We start from the raw sequence: 20,463 nt of genomic DNA on the forward strand, positions 1-20,463 counted from the left end.
TAACTATTTTCAGGGATGTCAAAATTTGCGAATGTGTAATGATATTGTGTCGTGTTGTTGAGGGTTGTCCAAAGTTTTACGATTATTTTATTTGAACGTCACGATAGCTGTCAAGCCATAGAGTTCGTGATGGACGATTGTATTGTTGTTGGTTTCCAAGGCACAAATGTAGGTTTATGTGATATGAGATCATGCTTGAGGGCACATGGAGTGTAGAAGACATCACCTCTAGAGTTGGGTGAGGTGCATTACGGCAGTTGAGTCTCATCGGCCTGAAATCATATCGAAGTAGGTGCCGGAATTAGTCCAAGGGATAACCGTAGGTGTTACAAGCGATTTGACGTGTTTTATTTTGCGTTGTGTGTAAAATTATGCAGATTATAGGATTTAAGATTGGAATTATCATAGCTAGTTTCTTAATAATAATTATTAGTGTTATAACGTAAACTTGTTGAGTGACGTCATGAAATAAATAAATAGTACCGGTAGTCATGACGATGTATTTCGCTTTCCAGCTGTGTGAAAACTTTGAGCATAAACAATAGCAGATCAATATTTTCGTCAAAGGAATGTTTCTGGTAAACAGGTCCGAATGATAAAGAAAATATAATTTAACAGTCAGGGAGTTTAAAGAAAGTATTTCGTCCGGGGTAGATAGAATTTGTTGTTAATTAGGATTATTAGATTACTTCACTTATTCATTTATTTACTTCAGTGGAACCATATTTTGAGAATTAGCTTAAAACCAAGTGACTGAGAATATATTCTGGAAATCTTAGTTTTATTTGCTGGGAAATTTCAACTTATTAACGTGACATGTCCGATGGCAAGGAAATTTACTGGCACAAGTGTTGTGAACATTTTTGTTGTTGTTGTTGTTATTTTCGATTTTGATTTGTTGAGCATCAGATGTACTGGGGATTTATTAATGTTGAAACCTTAGTCATCAACTACTGTATCTTAATTGTGTTCAGCCTTAAGTTAAAAATGTTAGTCATGGGGTCATTAACCTCAGTGACTTAGAAAAGGGCCATCTGCCATTATAGCATCATTTTTCTTGCGGTCATCACCCACAATTACTTTAACGTAAATCACAATGTTAGATGTCGGTCCATGACAGTCGCAAGTCACATCGATTCAATTAAGAGTCCATCCCGTACAACCACTATATGGCACATACCGATTGGACTGCCTTAATTGTGCCAAGAGTCTAGAGCCCGTGTTACTTGTGCTGGATTACCCCTAATCATTATGGTGGTACATGCAGTCCCACATGGAAACCGATCTTAGGGATCTCCAGATTTACTTTATTTCATTCTTAAATTAAGACGGTGGTTTCTGGTAAGGATGCCCCTAAGGCAATTGAGTTAGGGTCTCCAAAACCAGAGTCTCTCATGATGTACTATGATAATTTAGTAAAGAATTAAGAGAACAGCCAATCGTACAAAACCAAGTCCTGGCTCAGTTACCGTGGCTCGCTATAGTATAAGAGTAAGAAAATAATCCCGTCATGCACTACGCTGAATAATGCATTATTATTATTATTATTATTATTATTATTATAATTATTATTATTATTATTATGCGTGAATGGTCCCTTTCGGAACACACGAAGCTTTATTTATGATTTCGTTCGCGGAGGATCCAGGATGCTTTCATCTGTTCACTAAAGACCCTCTTCCTTTCTTCCGTCCACTTGGTACCTGCTCTTTTTGATACTTCATTCTCTGGATTAACTTCCCACTTGTCAGTTTTCTTTCTACTCGTATATACATTTCGATTCAAAATTTCTTCAGGTTGAATTTGTGCGTTCTTCATGTCCACTTTTGTTTGTTGTATCCAACGGAAATTCTTCAGTTTATCAACTCTTTCAAGAACTTGGTGGGTTAGTCTGGCTTCTAGAAGCCTCTTAACATGTCCATAAAATATTAGCCTTCTTTTCCTGAGGTCTGCCGCAATATTAGATAATTTTTCTGTGGATTTTCGGATTTGGAGGCGGTGCCCACCTTCCGTATTATTATTGTTATTATTATTATTATTATTATTATTATTATTATTATTATTATTATTATTATTATTATTATTATTAATTCTGATGCACCAATTGGAAGCTGATATCTACAAAGCATGCAAAAGAAACTAAGGGTATGGAATTGAAAGGCAATTAAATACAATCATTAATTATTGGACAGAATAGTTTTTGTGAACAAAATTCACAGTCTTCTTGTTTGTTATCTGTGAGACACAATAAATTACGATTTTGTCTACTGAGCATAATATAGATATTTTTTCAGAATGCGAAGTAATCCTCTCAGAGTGCACAGGACCATTCGTTTGATGAACTATGCTAATTTAGTAATTAAGAGAACAGCCAATCCTACAAAACTAATTCCGGGCTCAGTAACCGTGGCTCAGTATGCCCCTTTAGTGTTATCTTATTTCTATGACTACATAACTTAACCTACATTGGATTGTCCAACCATACTTCAGGTTGATGGCCAAGACACAGACAAATGACGAACAAACCAATGAACAAACAAACGAACAAACAAAACAAACAAACCACATGACTACCAATAAATGCATATGTAAGCAATTTCGTTCATGAATTTCCTTTCTTTCTTTCTTTCTTTCTTTCTTTCTTTCTTTCTTTCTTTCTTTCTTTCTTTCTTTCTTTCTTTCTTTCTTTCTTTCAAATCTAACAATTTCTACCCCCTTTCCAGTGATATATCAGCGGGCACTTGAAACTTACCTCTCTTGTGAATGGCATAGTACGTAGTCAGTAAATCATAGACGTGGACAGGTCATTACACTCTTTTCCTCATTATTAAATGTTTTGTTTAATAATAATAATAATAATAATAATAATAATAATGTTATTGGCTTTTCGTCCCATTAACTACTTTTTCGGTTTTCGGAGATACCGAGGTGCCGGAATTTAGTCCCGCAGGAGTTCTTTCACGTGCCAGTAAATCTACCGACACGAGGCTGACGTATTATGTTTAGATGCTTCTCTGGAGACAGATGTCGCAATGAGTACAACGTAAAATCACGAAGGGGGGTTTTAGGGTTGGCATTAAAGTACCGCTGAGTGTCAACTACCAGCTCTACCGCTGCGTTGTACGCATCAGACCGTGGTAATTCTATTTTAGGTGCAAGAAGTAGTTGGTCGTCTCATGTTCAGTCTTTATACAACTCCATAAAACAACTGAAAGATCGCTGACCGTAAATGATTTGATATGTAACGGTTGGTGGACTTCCACACCACTGCAGGGTAACCTCTCGCAAAAGTAGTCCCGTACCATTGAGTTTTATGCGCTGTCAAGTCGAAAGCGTAGGATAGCGACTAGAGCTGGGGACGGAGCGGAGCGGAGCGGAGCAGTTGTTGTGACGTCATCACCCGGTAGTACCGAGTGAACTACCGAGTAAATGTCCTGACGCGGGACGTTTAAACACGTTATAGGTATGCACTGCGAAGGTATTGCATCCCTCTATTAATACCCTTCTCTCACAACGTAACAACTGTAAATAACTGCATATATATTCACTATAATTGTTATATACGTAACTGCTAGGGAGTAGGAGGTAGTATGTGGAATAAATGTTAGTTACTCGTATAGTTAACTCATTCGAATAGTGAAACAAAGTATGGCGCATACCTACCGAAAGGGTTTGTATACAAGGGGATTGGAAGTTAACAGAAAAGTAATGTATTAACCATTATTTCGTAAATTCATGTGATACGGTACACTGTTAATGAGAAGAATAACCTGAATATAAAGAATCTTATCAGAATATAATAAAAACACTGACATAATTGCATCTACAGGATGACAAAAGTAATTACGTAAATGAACGTTGACTGGAATGTCCTTCTTTGCAAATGTGATTAAAAAACATATCTGACAACATACTACTACACGTCCCAATGCCAAACAGCTATCAGTAGAATGCTTCTATAAATACAGTTATTATATTATATTATATTATATTATATTAGATTATATTATATTATATTATATTATATTATATTATATTATATTATATTATATTATATTATATTATATTATATTATATTATATTATATTATATTATATTTGATGTGCCACCACCCGTCGCGTATGTGCGGCCACAAAATTTGCATTTTGCGTGTTTCCTAGGGTCAGTGATGTCAAAAAACTGCCAGGCATCCGACGGTTTTCGTGGCCATTGTGGAACAACTTTCTGTAAACATTTCTTTAAATTCCTTTAAATGTTCTAAAAATATAACTACTATCTACGAATATGTTTAAATATCACACTAACACCACAAATATAATCTAACAGACTTTACATTATCTACAAAACATAACAAGCGTAGGAAATATATACGTACATTCGAAACAACACAGATTGAATACAGGTACTTTCGTACGTGTGTTGTGCGCTACACTGTACTCAGGTCCTCCGCGAGTACTCGCAGTTGTAAGCGGAGGGGATCGGTGGTCCGCTCCACCGCTACAACCGGATTACTAATCGGCATTACTCGCTCCGTCCCCACCTCTAATAGCGACCTCGGAGTACCTAGGTCTGGCATTGCTTCCACATACGGTATTTGCGTTAGTCTCGATCACATTCACAGCTTTCCTAACTGGCCTTTCTTGGTCAGTTCTTGTTCTCTTCTGATCCCGACGATATTAGAAATGCGAGGTCTAATATGTAAGGCCTAATTGTCACGCCTTTCATAGACCTCCTCTTTCTATTGTTGATACGTTTAAGCTTTGGAGGGCCAGACGTCTTACTTTTCGCCTGTAATTCGAGTTGAGGGGGAATGATTCTTGTATTTCCATTTAAAATAACAATCACAAGCGAGTTGGCCGTGCGGTTTAGGGCGCGCAGCTGTGAGCTTGCATTCCGGGGGATAGTGGGTTCAAACCCCAATGTTGGCAGTCCGGAAGATGGTTTTCCATGCTTTCCCATTTTTTTTTTACAACTTGCTTTATGTCTTATGGCGGCGATGGGATAGGAAAGAGCTAGGAGTGGGAAGGAATCAGCCGTGGCCTTAATTAAGGTACAGCCCCAGCATTTGCCTGGTGTGAAAATGGGAAACCACGGAAAACCATTTTAGGGCTGCCGACAGTGGGGCTCGAACCCACTATCTCCCGGATGCAAACTCACAGCTGCACGCTCCTAAATGAAGAAATTAGACAATTAATGAAACAAAGAGACTGCGCCCACAGACAATACAAAAATGACCCTACAGTGCAAAAGTTTTATGAATATAGAAATTACGAAACAAGACAACACAACAAATACGAAATGCTAAACTGCAACACGCTTACAGTTTAATTACACCTAACGGGAGAACAGCGACGACATTGTGGAAATCTATCAATAACCTTGACTTACAAAGAGCAAAAACAAAGCCGAAATTACAGTACCCATTTGTCCTCCTTCCTCAAGACTATGTCAACAACGTTCCACAATACCTCCAGACCTTCTACAGACTCGGATAAAATAGATTTTACACAACTCTTAGTTATGGTTTTCTTTCCTTGAAATGTGTTTATTTTTTCTAAATTTCGCTTAGATTTTAGTTACTGCCAGTTCTAAAAAAAGAAAGGCAACAAAACGCAACCTTGTCACCGTAGTTTCATTTCCCTCGAATCCAATAGCTGCAGATCGATTTCTGTACAGTTTGTATATAGCTCTTGCATCCCTTTATTTGATCTCGATCACCTTCAAGATTACACGTCAGTGTACAACGTAAAGCAAATACCATTTCAAACATGAATCACTGAATGGAGAGTTCATTTTATTGCGATAGCAATAGAAAACGGGAAAGACTTCCTACTTCCGTCAGGGAACAGTTACTCCATGCTCAGCTTGTCAATCAAACACTCTTAAAGCACCTCCGTGAGATTGTTGATGTGATTGAAGCGGCACTTTAAGGCATTTATTACCAGCGGAGAGCTAGCTGTAAGTAACGAGCAACGAGCTTGCTACACTACAAATAGCCAGCTCGCATCACAGCGAGTCAACTTTCGCGTATTCAGAGGACTGCTGTCTGGTTCCATGGCTGAATGGTCTGCCTCGACATATTCAGTAATCGAGGTTCCGGGTTCGATTCCCGGCAGGGTAAAGGGATTTTAACCTGGAACGGCTAATTCCTTTGGCTTATGATCTGGGTTTTCATTGCAGTCGCCAACATTCTTGCAACTAATACATAACACGCAGTTTCCTATACATTGCAGATGCTGCCTATCCTCACCAGAGGGCATAAGCGTAATTCGGGGGTGTCAACGTGTGGATGTTACGCCCCCCTCCTAATATTTTGAAGGAAACCAAATTTTCCTTATATTACAGACTTAGAAATTCATATTTAGAAGTACGTTTTTCGCTACTCTGTTTAATTTCGCTCAATGAAACAAAATGATCGTTGCAAAATTTAATAGGCTACCTATACGGGGTGTATCCCTGATGTTACAAACTTGCAGGGAAGATGGAGGACTGCAGATGGATCAATTTGAGATAAGGGACCGTAGTCCGAAAACTTTCGAGTCCAAAGTTTTTAATAATCCAAGTTGTTTAACGTCCGACCGTTCTTAAGAGAGGCCGTGGTGTCAGAATTTCGTCCCGCAGTAGTTCTTCGGACTGAGGGTTCGTGAACACCTGGATCAGACATTACCTGCAAAGTTTGCAAGAGGAGGTCCTGTTTCGTGGCCCGCTCGTTCACCTGATCTCACCCCATTTGGGTATGAGACACCTGTTGAGACTGAAGTAGATCTCTTGGCAAGAATTCTCGTTGCCTGCGACGCTGTTCAAACTACACCAGGGATATTCGAACTGGTGCAATGGAACTTTGTGCGACGATGCTATGCCTGCATTGAAGTAGGGGGACGCAATTTCAAACATTTGTTGTAAATTGAGCAGCTTGTGGAACTTGTGCAGGTAAACGGACTTAAATGAGTAAAATTTTGCTTAACTTATGACTCGATCGTTTCCGAAATATGGTTCCTAATCTCAAATTGATCAATTTGCCGCCCTCCGTCATACCTGAAAGTTTGTAACACAATCACGGATACAACCTGTATAATGTTGATAGAAATAATTTCCATTATTGTTCAATTTTGCCTTTACATTATGTAAAATAAAGGAAAGTTTTTTTTTTTTTTTTTGTCCATGTCTGCTTGAGTTTTACTTTTAAGGATAAAATCTTGCCAAGTAACAAATACTTTTGAATTAGGTGTACTCAATAATTCAATGCGAATGATCTTTACTTTACATAGGTTTTGTTTCTAAATTAAAGTGATTAATATAGAATATTAATCATAATTTTGTCATCGAAAATTGCTCTCAAAAAAGGAGGGACCGAGCTCGATAGCTGCAGTCGCGTAAATGCGGCCAATATCCAGTACTGTGGAAATAGTGGGTTCGAACCCCCTGTCGGCGGCCCTGAAGATTGTTTTCGTGGTTTCCCCTTTTTCACACCAGGCAGGTGCTGGGGCTGTACTTTAATAAAGGCCACGGCCACTTCCTTCATAGTTCTAGCCTTATCCTATCCCATCGTCGCCATAAGACCAATCTGTGTCGGCGCGACGTAAAGCTCTTTCCGGAGGGTCTTTGGGCTGCAACAGGCTAGCAACAGCCACATTAAATTAATATTAAATCTATTACAGGTTTTGAATTCTAAATTTTTGACATTCTTTCAGAAAATCCAGATTTTTTAAATACAGGACAAACTATTTATAATACTTTTTAAAAATGTAACTTTATTTAGTTTAAACTGAAAATGACACTATAGGAAATGTTAATATCACCTCTGCTGCCTGATCGTTCTTGTCTGTAGAATAATATTTAAGGGTGAAAAACGAATTACAGGTGCAGGGTAGAGTACGAGAACTAATTGCCTTTTTATGTTTTTTATTTTTTCGATATTGAAATATCATTGATGATCTCCAGTTCTTTTATATCCAGCCACTACAAAACTATCGCTTATGTCGTACTTTAGCTCACTCCCATTACGATCTTTACATACTATTTTAAAGTAAACTTATGCTTCAGCGTTTAAGAAAATTTACATTTTCTTTTCCGAGTTTTAATTACAATTTACACATATTTGAATCTTATTTGAAAATATCTCTAGAAATGTTAAAACAGGTAACACAAAACAGTAACGTAAACGGAAAAATTACAGAAAACTTATTTTCATTAGCATACGAGTTTGAAAGTTGTAGCAAGAATAAACATTCGTACTCGAGTCATTGGAGCTTTGCATTGATAATTTCCTCATGTGTGTTACTATTTTTTTCTATGTAACCATTTTCTTTTTACGAAAATTAACTAATTTAACATATCAAAGACAATTTTATACAGATCACAATGTTAGTCTTCACATGCTATTTGGGACACCGGCCCCTGGAAAAGCAGTGTTTCCGAGTCAGGTTCGTTGCCGTCGTTGCCATGGCATATTTTTGGTAAGTGCATCCATTAGGAGATAAACAGAAAATTATCAGGAAAACAAATGTTCAGGTTTTCTTGATGGAAATAATAATGATCCGTATTTCCATAGAAAAAGTATTTGTATCTTGCTTACTTCAGTTAGCCGGCTCCGTGGTGTAGCGGTAGTATGCCTGCCTCTTACCCGGAAGACCCGGGATCGATTCCCGGCCAGGTCAGGGATTTTTATCTGGATCTGAGGGCTGGTTCGAGGTTCACTCAGCCTACGTGATTAGAATTGAGAAGCTGTCTGACGGTGAGATAGCGGCCCTGGTCTAGAAAGCCAAGAATAACGGCCGAGAGAATTCGTCGTGCTGACCACACGACATCTCGTAATCTCAGCAGCGGTCTCTTGGTAATTCAAGGCCCTTCAGGGCTGTAGTGCCATGGAGTTAGGTTCGTTACTTCAGTTAGGTTGGTTAAGTAGAACAGCTGCATAACTGAGACTATAATGACCACTAAAACAGCACAGAAACACGTTCAGAAAGAATTATAAAGCTGTTCTTCTGCACTGATCGTAAAGCGTTCGGTCTGCAAACCTTTGAATTAACTAGCACCTCAGCATCTATTTGAACCTAGTTCTGTGGCCTGCTTTATATCCTCACCCCTTACCTTTAAATTATTAAAATCCGAGTCTAACTATCATTGCCTGGTCTCCCTCTGTTCTTCTTACCCTCTATGTCTGAGTGCATTATTGACCTAGGTAATCTCTCCTCCTCCATTCATCTCACGTGACCCCACCGCTAAAGCTGGCTCACACGCACAGTTTCATCAAGTTCATTATTTAGCCTTTATCCCCCCTCCCCTTTTGGGTACCCTTCTACCATTGTTCACACCTATTTGACCAGCAATCATTCTCGCTAATTTCAACTTATTCCAACTTAAGAATTATATCATGATTCAATTCTGTTTTTACACTTGTACAGATGATTTCATCCAAGACTCACTTCTTTCTTACAGAATATCTTTGATCGCAACTCCGAGCTCACTGCATTACATTTACTACAGCATGGTTCGACTTCACTTTCTGTACTGCCATCCTGGGATGACACACATCCTGAGTACGATCCACCTGTTCCGGTTTTGTCTTCCCTATCTGACATTCAATCCTCTTGCCGAGTGAGTGGCTCAGACGGTTGAGGCGCTGGCCTTCTGATCCCAACTTGGCAGGTTCGATCCTGGCTCAGTCCGGTGGTATTAGAAGGTGCTCAAATACGTCAGCTTCGTGTCGGTAGATTTAGTGGCACGTAAAAGAATTCCTGCGGGACTTAAAACCGGCACCTCGGTGACTCCGAACGCTGTAAAAATTATTTGACGTAAAGACATTGTTATTATTATTATTATTATTATTATTATTATTATTATTATTATTATTATTAAATCCTCTTAGGTTTCTTCCCAGAAGAAATGCTTATCTTCGTATTTTATTAGCTGCATCTCTTTTCAAGTTATAACATAGAACTTTATTTGATGGACTTTTGCTTTTCTGGAAGTAATGGTGTCTAGTTGAGGGATGTGGAACAATGAGCTGAATAACATTCTTAATCCAATGTGCGAAAGAAAAACTAAAAGAACAGAACTGTCAACGGACTGGATGGATTTTTGTAAACACGGAAGAGAATGACAACATAGTATCGAGCAAACTCTCGATGCAGATTTTGTAATATTTTCTCCCCATCAGCGTACTTGTGTGCGGTTCCTTCCCAAATCCCACGCCCCGCACCAACATGAGAGGCGAGGTAAAGAGAAACGTGATCCGCCCTGTGACGTCACGGCATCACGTTTCATGACTGACATGACAACCATTAATATGTACATCTGACAGCGACACTGCTGGCGGAGGGAGAAATTACACTGTGTCAACAGCCATTACGACTACAAAAACGTCCGGCGAAGCCGGTTTTACTTTCATTAGGAATGTTTCTTACAAACCGTCGCACCCTATTGGCCTGGCCGTAAAGACATGAGCTATGATAAGCTTTGACGGTTGCTTCTTGTATATTACTAAACTTTTTATTGTGGAAGCCTGAGGTTCTTGACTCTATCTAGAGTTGAAATCTCCACGACTCAAAGTCGGTAATACCTGCTCACCTTTGTAGTTCGCTCAGAAGCACTAACTCGCATAAAAATATGTTAAATGAAAGAGAGTAGATCTTCGTGCCCAGTTATATAATAGTCGAAGTAAATTTCTCTTCACTTACTGGAGAAATGCCGACTAGCAAGAAGAAATAAGCGAAGTTACTGCACTAGGTAATGTAGTAGTACTAGTAGTAGTAGTAGTAGTAGTAGTAGTAGTAGTAGTAGAAATACGTAAATAGTTCAGTTCTCTTGAAACTATCATAGGCTACGCTTCCTTTAATCATGAAATGACACAAACATGCAAGTGAAATTTTTTAAAAATATCCAGTTTTACTTCTTTTTACTATCGACTACCAAGGGATTAAGCTCGGACGTAGTTTTTCTAGTGGTTTAACGTCGAACTTACACATTGAAGGTTTTCTGCGACGCAAGGATGGGAGAGGACTAGAATTGGGGAGACTGTTTACAACGTGTGCTGGCCCTGTATTGTAGGGGTAGCGTGCCTGCCTCTTACCCGGAGGCCACGGGTTCGATTCCCGGCCCTGGACCTGAGGGCTGGTTCGAGGTCCACTTAGCCTACGTGATTAGAATTGAGCAGCTGTCTGACTGTGAGATAGCGGCCCCGGTCTAGAAAGCCAAGAATAACGGCCGAGAGGATCCGTCGTGCTAACCACACGACACCTCGTAATCTGCAGGCCTTCGGGCTGAGCAGCGGTCGCTTGGTAGGCCAAGGCCCTTCAAGGGTTGCGGTGTCATGGGGGGGGGTTACAACGTGTTTATAGTTATTACTAATATTAGGCTACTATTTTGTCAGACTCTTTGGCTGAATGGTCACCGCTGAGGCCTTCGGTTCAGAGGGCTTCAGGTTCGCTTACCGGCCGGGTCGAGGATTCTAATCATGTCTGATTAATTCTTCTGGCTAGGGGACAGGGTGTTTCTGTTTATCCCTGCATCTCCTCGTATTCAGACAACATATTACACTACCAACCACCATAGAAACACGTAATAGTGATTACATTCTTCTACATAGGTTTGGCTTCAGAAAGGGCATATAGGCAAATACACATGTGCGACACGGTGTGGGTAAAGCGACAAAAAATAAGAGTACCATATTTTATTCCGATTCTACTAGACAATTATTACTTGCTCTACAAGTGTTTAAATGGACAAATATGTATTGTAAACGAAACAAATAATATATACGAAGGCCGTGCTAAAAATAATGCCTCCTGTTTATTTTCGTGTTAATATAACAGATACAGACTGCATAATAACATATATAAATAGAAAAATATTTCAGTGAATTACAGTTATTTTTCCCCATAATCACCACCATTAGTTATACACGTTTTCCAGAGGTGAACAAGAGTCTGTATGCTGCACTCGTAAGAATCTACACCAGGAGAGAAAAGCTACTTTCTCACAGCTTCAGTGACAGCACCGTTGCCTGAAAAATGTTATCCATACAGTACATTTTCCATAGGCCCAAAGAGATGGAAGTCTGAAGGTGATAAATCGGAGCTATAAGGTTGATGTGGTAGGAAAGTCCAGCCAAATTTTGCAATGTGCACGGCGGTCGCCAAACTGATATGGAGTCTAGGGATTTCATGTTTCAGGTGAAGGATTGTCTTTTTCTCTGGCATCACTCGCTAAATGCGGAATTTCAGCTTAGCGTCGCCTTGTGGATTGCACGTTATAAACTTCATATTAGCGCCCGTATTGTCAAAGTATCAACTTGTGAAAATTTGAATTTTATAATTCTACCTTTACAATACTGTAATTGTCTTTATTAAAAAGACTACATTAAATTATACTCGTGAAACATGTTTCGTCCTCTTATGGGACATCTTCATTCACAAATACAAAACATCAAAAATAAGGCGAGGGCACGTTGAAATAAGTAAATAAAAAGTCTTTGTATCCTGTGACGCGGCGTGATGGCGTCTTATCAATCTTCAATGTTAAAATGGTGCGGCGTGAACATGATATGAAGCATGAAGTCCAATTAAAATCACAGGTTAAAATTGTTGTTCAAAACAACGAATTGTCAATTATAAAACAATGTAAGTGGCTGTCTTGTGGTGTTCAGAATTGGTACTCTAACCAGGTTCCAGGACATCCAAGAAAATCGACACCCCGCTTAACCCATAAAACTGTGCACTTCACCTTCCTTGCCGGTGGCTGTGACTTGAACTTATTTTTCCTTGGGAAATTTGGATGTCGTCACTCCATGGATGTTTTGTATTCTTGCCAGTAGTGGTGACACCACGTCTCTACTCCGGTGACGATGCTGTCGAGCAACTAAGGCCCGAGATATTGAATGGCGAGCTAAGTAATAGTATTAAGTAGTAGAGTGTCGGCCTCCGGATCCCAAGATAGCGGGTTCAAACCCGGCAGAGGTAGATTTTTGAAGGGCGGAAAAAAGTCCATTCGACACTCCATGTCGTACGATGTCGGCATGTAAAAGATCTCTGGTGACACATTTGGTGTTTACCCGAAAAAAATTCATTAAATCTCAGCCATAGACGCCCAAGAGAGTTTCGGTTTACTCGGTCTGCCATCTAGTGGGGCCCTAGAGTAAAACGGAACGTCGAAATTGACGAGCAGACAGCCAGATGGCGTCAAATTGAAATGTCTGCACACGGTAGCTGAGGCCATACGATTATTATTATCATCATCAAACTGGTGCAATACAGAATTGAATCAATGACTTTGGTCCTATGTAGACCTAAGCATCCGCGAGACCCACCTGAACAAACATCGTTTTCAGTGCATTACAGCCGCTATTAAGTGGTGCACGCAGTTCCCTGGTCGTTATGTGCCGATCTTTACGGATGAGCTGATCGAGGCGCTGTGGCAGCTGAGCAGGGACGTCCAGGGTGTGGTTTGTCGTGCACTTCGCTTTCGTCACTGTTGAAACGCACTTCCCACCACCTAACTGTGGCGACAACCACTGTGTCGTCTCTATACGCGCTAAGCAAGCGTCGGTAGATGTCAATGGGTGCAATTTCTTTGGCAGTGAGAAACTCAAAAACACATCTCTGTTTCCTAGGCACGTTTATGTCAGACGCCATTTTGACACACTGCTCTGCTATCGCTATCTGCCGTACGACAATCGAACTAACAGTACATTGACAATGAGGTTCAATCTTTAAAACAACACCAGCACCCAGCTCAGACGTTTAAATTAACACAAAAATAGAAAGTATTATATACGGAACACTGTCGGTAAATAGACTTATTTTTCACTCTCTGAAGTTATATACATGACAATCCTATTTTTAAATTTTTAAATGGTATCCGACTTCAGCAGAGTGAACGCATACTCTATACGGCTGCTGATAACGCTGCTGCTTGTATTTGAAATCTGACCAAGTAGGTCCTTCGAAAAAAAATTTAAAAGTGCCTTTAATAAAGAGAAATACTTCATTACTATCTGTCAAGATGAAGATACGTAGATGATTCAGCGTCATAATTCAGTCAGTGAAATTAGGCAAGGCGTTAGGACTAGATGGTAACTGCCTGAATTAAGAAGAGAGAATTCTCTGGCACGAATTTCTACATTTAGCAACTCCACGGGTTCGACTTAATTCTACGAGATGTTTCGTATACAAAGTGTTCGGAAACAACATGAACCGAGTAATGAGCATTAGAGCTTTGATCGTACTAATAGGTAATTTGAAGAAAAAAATACGTCGATATCTCGTACCATTTTCATTTCCTCAGCTGCTGGCTAAAGTTAGCCAATCAGATCGCTTCGCGGGCGAGTTCAAATGAGCTTTACAAGGCGGTGTTGCCTCATCTGCACGTGGCTTGGTCGGGCTTGAGAGTCATGCCGAGAAATAAGCATCAAACACAAACACACCGTGGGTTTCAGCCAATGCCACCATAGCGTGCTTGATATGGGCCGAGCCTAGCACCAGGTAGCTCCTTGTTCAAGTCTCTCCCCTCAGTAGCGGTGATTGGGGATTAAAAGTGCGGGGGCAAAACATATACAGACAACAAACAGTTTGTGGGATGTAGCGGACGGGGGTAGGGGTGGGGTTATATACATCAAAACTGAGGAAACAAGCTACAAAATGGTAAGTTTTTTGATGCTCTCTGAGCGAATTTCGACAGAGAGGTAAAGGTTGAGCGTTTACCAATTTAAGTGCGGTAATAATATGTTTTCTTAAGATTTTGATCTAATACTACACCGGTACAATAAAACTTCACTGAAGGATTAATATTACGCATTTATTACAATTAAATAAAAGTACGGTGTGATTATAAAATTAAAATCATTTAGTATTTGACTACACACTAAGAATGGAAACTAAGTTCCCATGGAGGGAATCAGATATTTTTCCACCAATAGAGCATGTCAAAAATCATATAAAAAATCAGATGTAAGGCTTTTCAGGCGTTTTGCTCGATCAACCAGCGTTTCGTCTTAGGTCTGACACTGTGGAGATTTATCTCCCGTATGTAGTTATCAGACTGTACCTCTTATAATGGGCATCTGGTAAGTTCATCTCCATACACCCCAGCATCAGTGGGTAGGGTCTGACACATCCCACTCTGATGAGTCTAGTGTCAGACCTAAGACGAAACGATGGTTGATAGAGCAAAACGCCTGAAAAGCCTTACATCTGATTTTTTATATGATTTTTGACATGCTCTATCGGTGGAAAAATATCTAATTCCCTCCATGGGAACTTAGAATTTCCATTCGGAATTGCTAGGCGGGCAATAATTCCATTGTGGAGATTTATCTCCCGTATGCAGTTATGAGACTGTGCCTCTTATAATGGGCTTCTGATAAGTTCACCTGCATACACCCCAGCATCAGTGGGTAGGGTCTGACACATCCCACTCTGATGAGTCTAGTGTCAGACCTAAGACGAAACGATGGTTGATAGAGCAAAACACCTGAAAAGCCTTACATCTGATTTTTTATATGATTTTTTACACATTAAGAAACTATCAGACACTGAAGAGAATGCCAAACTGACGAGTGCGCGCGGCAAGCGAGTGAATCATTCCTCAGTGTCCATGACCTCGGCAAAGAAATAAAAATAATTAAAAATATATATTATAACCTTCCAATGCGTGTCAGATTAGTGTCGGTGGAGACATTGGAAGTTTATGGTGGGACAAAGACTAACGAAATCGTACGTCCAGTTATTACACGTCCGAGCATGTCGGAAGCTCAAATAACTCGCTCAACTACATGAATAACAAACAACGGATTGTAGGTACCGGCAAGAATGATAAGTTCAGAACCCCGTGGTATCTCGTTAAATTACGATTGATAATAGTACATCGTAGTACGAAATGCAGAATTAAATAAAGATCGCAGTTTCTTCAAGAAAACATTAATAAATGCAAATAAATGGCGAGAAATATCAATGACAGAATGTATCGGAGGCCATGGAATGAGTTGGATTAAATAGGCCAAGTTCAATTTATATATGATGGCCATACCTTGCCTGTCTAGTCGGTTATAGTTCGAGAATCGAGACTGATGATGAAATAGTCGATTGGTAAACCAAAATATCATGTGACGGATTGTTAAATGAATTATTTTGCCGATGTTGATGATTGCGTAGGAGTACTCTGTATCAAGAAGTCAGGTGTTTAACGTCAAAAACATATGGAAGCTACGGAACATGGAAGAGTCTGTGAAAGCAAACCGACTTTTATTATTAGAGTATAGCCTAGTATTAGATTTTGTTTTCGAAATAAGAGAAAATTTCAGTTTGTTGAAATCCTAAAGCTATAGCAAGGGTTGCACACGATTCAGAAAGAAATCAGATAGAAAGTTGAATTGTATTACGATATAATCACTTGAAATCAGAACAAGTGTGGTATAAAAATATTGTAAATAATATTCATGTGTGTAACGTTGTACTAACAGCATGTTACAAGTTTCAGGTATCATGAAGTCAAGTACCAATGGAGATATTTATAAGATGTTCGCAAAGCCCAGTATGATTTGCTAAAGTATGGCACGGTCTTAACAGACTTGAGGAGTACTGGGATGGATACCAACAGATAAAATAGCAATGCCAGAGGATGAGAGGAGTCTTCGTCCTGAAGCCAACGACCGATAAGTACTCAAAGTCAATGTCTTATTATCCCCGCTATGTAGATGCTTAAAATAGAGTAGTTTATTTTACAATGTCAAAATGTGACATGTTCAGTTATACAACTTGAAGTTAACCGTTTAGTCGTCAATCATTACTTTACGATGGGTAGAAATGTTGTATGTTGTGACGTGAATAATCCTGAAATTTACGATATATGGTGCTGTGAATTATGAGAATCTATGCGGTCGCTAGTAAGTGTCATACAGGTAAGATTTAGGCATGGATAATGCATGTGATGAGATAGTGTCATTATAAGGAATCTTAATTTAATTTATGCCTCATATATGTGTTTGAAGGAATCGGGAAGTGATATGTGCGTGATTTAGAGTCATCTACAATCGCATTTTATGTTAGGCGTAATATTTGCGAGTGTGATTGTGATATTATCGCGATGATATGGTGTTGACAATTGTGTTCAGATGGAAAGACTTCGTAATATGAAGTGCCTAAGTATATTTAAATGTAATGAGAATTTGTTAAGCATGACATGTGTATAATGTAAGGATGAAAGGTTTATTGTGATAGGGTCGTCGAATAATGTGGTTGATTAGGGTTATATGGATCGTCGAAGAATGTTTCATTGGGATTAAGCATTTGATGGAATAATGCGATGTAGAGGTCCAGGTGATATTTATTTTGGCATGCGTATGAATTTGATTTGCAATAATGAATGGTGATTACTTGGGCGTAGAGGCGATATTTGTTTTGACGAGTATCGATGACACTCGTAGGATGATCGTCAAAGATATCTGAATTAAATACAGTATAGGTAATTATGCACTACATGGGAAGAGGATATAAGATCTTCATTAATGAATGACACTATATAATAGAGAACCATGTCACGAATGGAATGTGTAGTCTTTACTGATGTGTAGTGTGTAGATTGATTGTCTTGCTAGCTGAATTCCTTCTTATAGATCATTGAATTGGCGCTTAGAACTGAAGTAGTTTACTTTTAGGTTTATCTCACGAAGGACACCGGAGCTGCAGAGCCATCGTAGATCTTGGATCATTGTAGTTGATGATGATTGCATTTTCAGATATTGTTGTTTAGGTGCAGACGCCGATGGAGCTCAGAAGAGATCATTTTATTTGTTCAATGTTAATTTCTGAACGGTTCTAAATGTTGCCCTGTGTATCTTTGATCATTATGTGACATGAACGGTAGTAATATGCATAGGTTGTCGTTGCGTTCAAGTTGCTTGGATAGATTATTGATTATTTAAGCGATGATTTAAAAATAATAACGGGATGAAGAAGTATTTGAGATCAGGGAATAGGTGTGCCAAGTCGACAAGGTTTATAATTTTGAATCATCAGTTAAAAGACATGCCTTTGCTGGCAGGACCTAGTGTTTACAGTGCACTATGTTTTCTGGTATAGGCTAGAGCAATTTTGTTACTTTCATAGATCTGTCTCTGTCTTATCCTTGACTTTGACAATACGAAAGTGACTGAGGTATGAACGATGCTAGTAATGCCAATCCTTATACAGCCAGTCCCTGCTATGAATGGTGTGAAAATGTTGCTCATAGGGTCGGTTGGTGTATGCATTTCAGTGGGCTTGGCAGACTGATGTGTAATAGCAACTCTGGCTCGGTGAGGAAAGCAACGGGAAACTACCTTACTCGTAATTCCCTAGTACGACTCTTCAGTGATGCCTAGGCCATCTATGACAGCTGATGGCAGAGCTGTTGAGGATCCCACCAGCAGAATCGCTGACGGACTGAACATACAGTACATGGTTAAAAGACATATGACAAATGATGGACTTGTTTATAAATTAAGCCTTCAGCAATGCGAGGTTGGTCTTCCTTTTGAGTTTAGAGATTAATTTCAAAGTTTATTGTTTTATGTTTTGACCAACCTATCATAATAAGATCATCATGATGTGAAACGAACTTTTAACAAGAGTCAAAGATTAAGATTGTTTTCTTTTGGTTAATGTTATATTCAGTCACTCCTAACATCCATTTGTGTTACGTTTATATTATTAGTATTGTAGGTGTCATCTTGAATGTTAGTCATTAAACGGAACATCCTTTCACGAAAAGTAATATCTCCGGTCTTCTGATTTAATATAGTAAAGTATATTGAAAATGAAAACCTACAACCTGTTTTCCAGTCATTGACCGGGTCAGGGATGGAATGAATGAATGAATGAATGAATGAATGAATGAATGAATGAATGAACGAATTATATATAGGCTATTAGTACGATGGGGTCGCCACTCCCAAAGTGATTTATTAATGACTGATAGATGCTATGAAATGAGAATGGAGAGTGTTGCTGGAATGAAAGATGACAGGGAAAACCGGAGTACCCGGAGAAAAAACCTGTCCCGCCTCCGCTTTGTCCAGCACAAATCTCACATGGAGCGACCGGGATTTGAACCACGGTATCCAGCGGTGAGGGATCGACGCCACGGAGGCTCTATAGTAAAGTATATTATGATGATTTAATTTGAGATATTAATTAACAAACGTCCTCACGTATCAGCCAGATCAATGTAGAGCCACGATACAATTCTGTGACCCAACTCGATGAACTTTCCCGTCCCTAGAGTGGAATCTTTTGCATCTTCGCATGACACCAGCCGAGGCATCACTTTTTCAACGAGAACCCAGAATTTAGAGATGCGTGAAAGGTCACAATATATACACACCCCACCTACATTTACAGCACGTGCAAAGTCTCCACTACCTGGTGTGGCGCTATACAAATCGGTTAGCCGGGACAAACGATATTTAGTGCGTATGTCTGCTAATATTTTTTTAATGATTAAAGAAAATAAAGGGAAGAATTAGCCGATAAGACAACAGAGCTTGTACAAATTTCTTTTTCAAATAATTCCTATAATTCCTAGTTTCAGCCGGCAAAAATGCGAATAAATATGTAAAACTAGCAAGATACCCGTGCTTCGCTTAGTTGAATTTAACTTATTATTATTATTATTATTATTATTATTATTATTATTATTATTATTATTATTATTATTATTATTATTGATGGTCTGGAACCCACAGCAAGATGCAAGACCGCTACTTGGCGGTAAATTACATCCTCTGCAATTGTCGTTGCTGAGAATGTGACCAGCACCATTGTCGCGCGTAGGCAAGTGCGCGAGATTTCTGGCGACACGAATGATTTACTTCCGTAAATTATTGACCTGATTATAGAAATGAACAATTGCGCAGTCAATATCATTCATATCGTTTATTTCAAATATGTTTAAATTTTTATTTATATGCCAGGAGAATCTACTGTAATCTAACTTTATATACTCCAAAGGAAAAGATGGTTCTTGAAAACGAGCCCAGGAAAGATTAAAAAGATAAGTTTATGATCAGAATAAGTACATTATGAACAGTAAAATCAATTGTTGTCTCAACCCCTTTTTCACCCCACTACCGTTAAGTTGATTTACCCCCCCCCCCCCCCTTCAAGGAAAAAAAAGAAGGCGTGTTTCCTTATGTTTAAAGCAGATTCCGAATACCAATGTTCACGTCTGTTACCTTCAGTTCTGAGATATAAGTATCCCCCTAAAACTATTTCACTTTTTTCACTTCCTTTCACACTTCCCCCTTAAGTGAATTTCCAGTTAAAAATACTTGTCTCTTTAATAGTAAAGGATCTTCTAAATACCAATAATCACGACTCTAACATCTTCAGTTTTTGAAATATGTGTCCACATAAAAGGAATTCAACTCCTTTTCACACCCGCCCCGCAAAATGATTTCGCCCCAAAACGCTTTTTTTCTTTGTTTTTAAA

General features: G+C 39.1%; 1 protein-coding gene across 4 annotated transcripts in view; it reads right to left on the reverse strand.

Annotated features, from left to right (window-relative positions):
• Positions 1-20,463, reverse strand: part of LOC136886505 (leucine zipper putative tumor suppressor 2 homolog) — a 791,346-nt gene that overhangs the window by 609,329 nt on the left and 161,554 nt on the right. The gene's annotated exons all lie outside the window — the stretch shown is intronic.

The sequence above is a fragment of the Anabrus simplex genome, chromosome 1 (assembly GCF_040414725.1).
Source record: "Anabrus simplex isolate iqAnaSimp1 chromosome 1, ASM4041472v1, whole genome shotgun sequence".
NCBI lineage: Eukaryota > Metazoa > Arthropoda > Insecta > Orthoptera > Tettigoniidae > Anabrus > Anabrus simplex.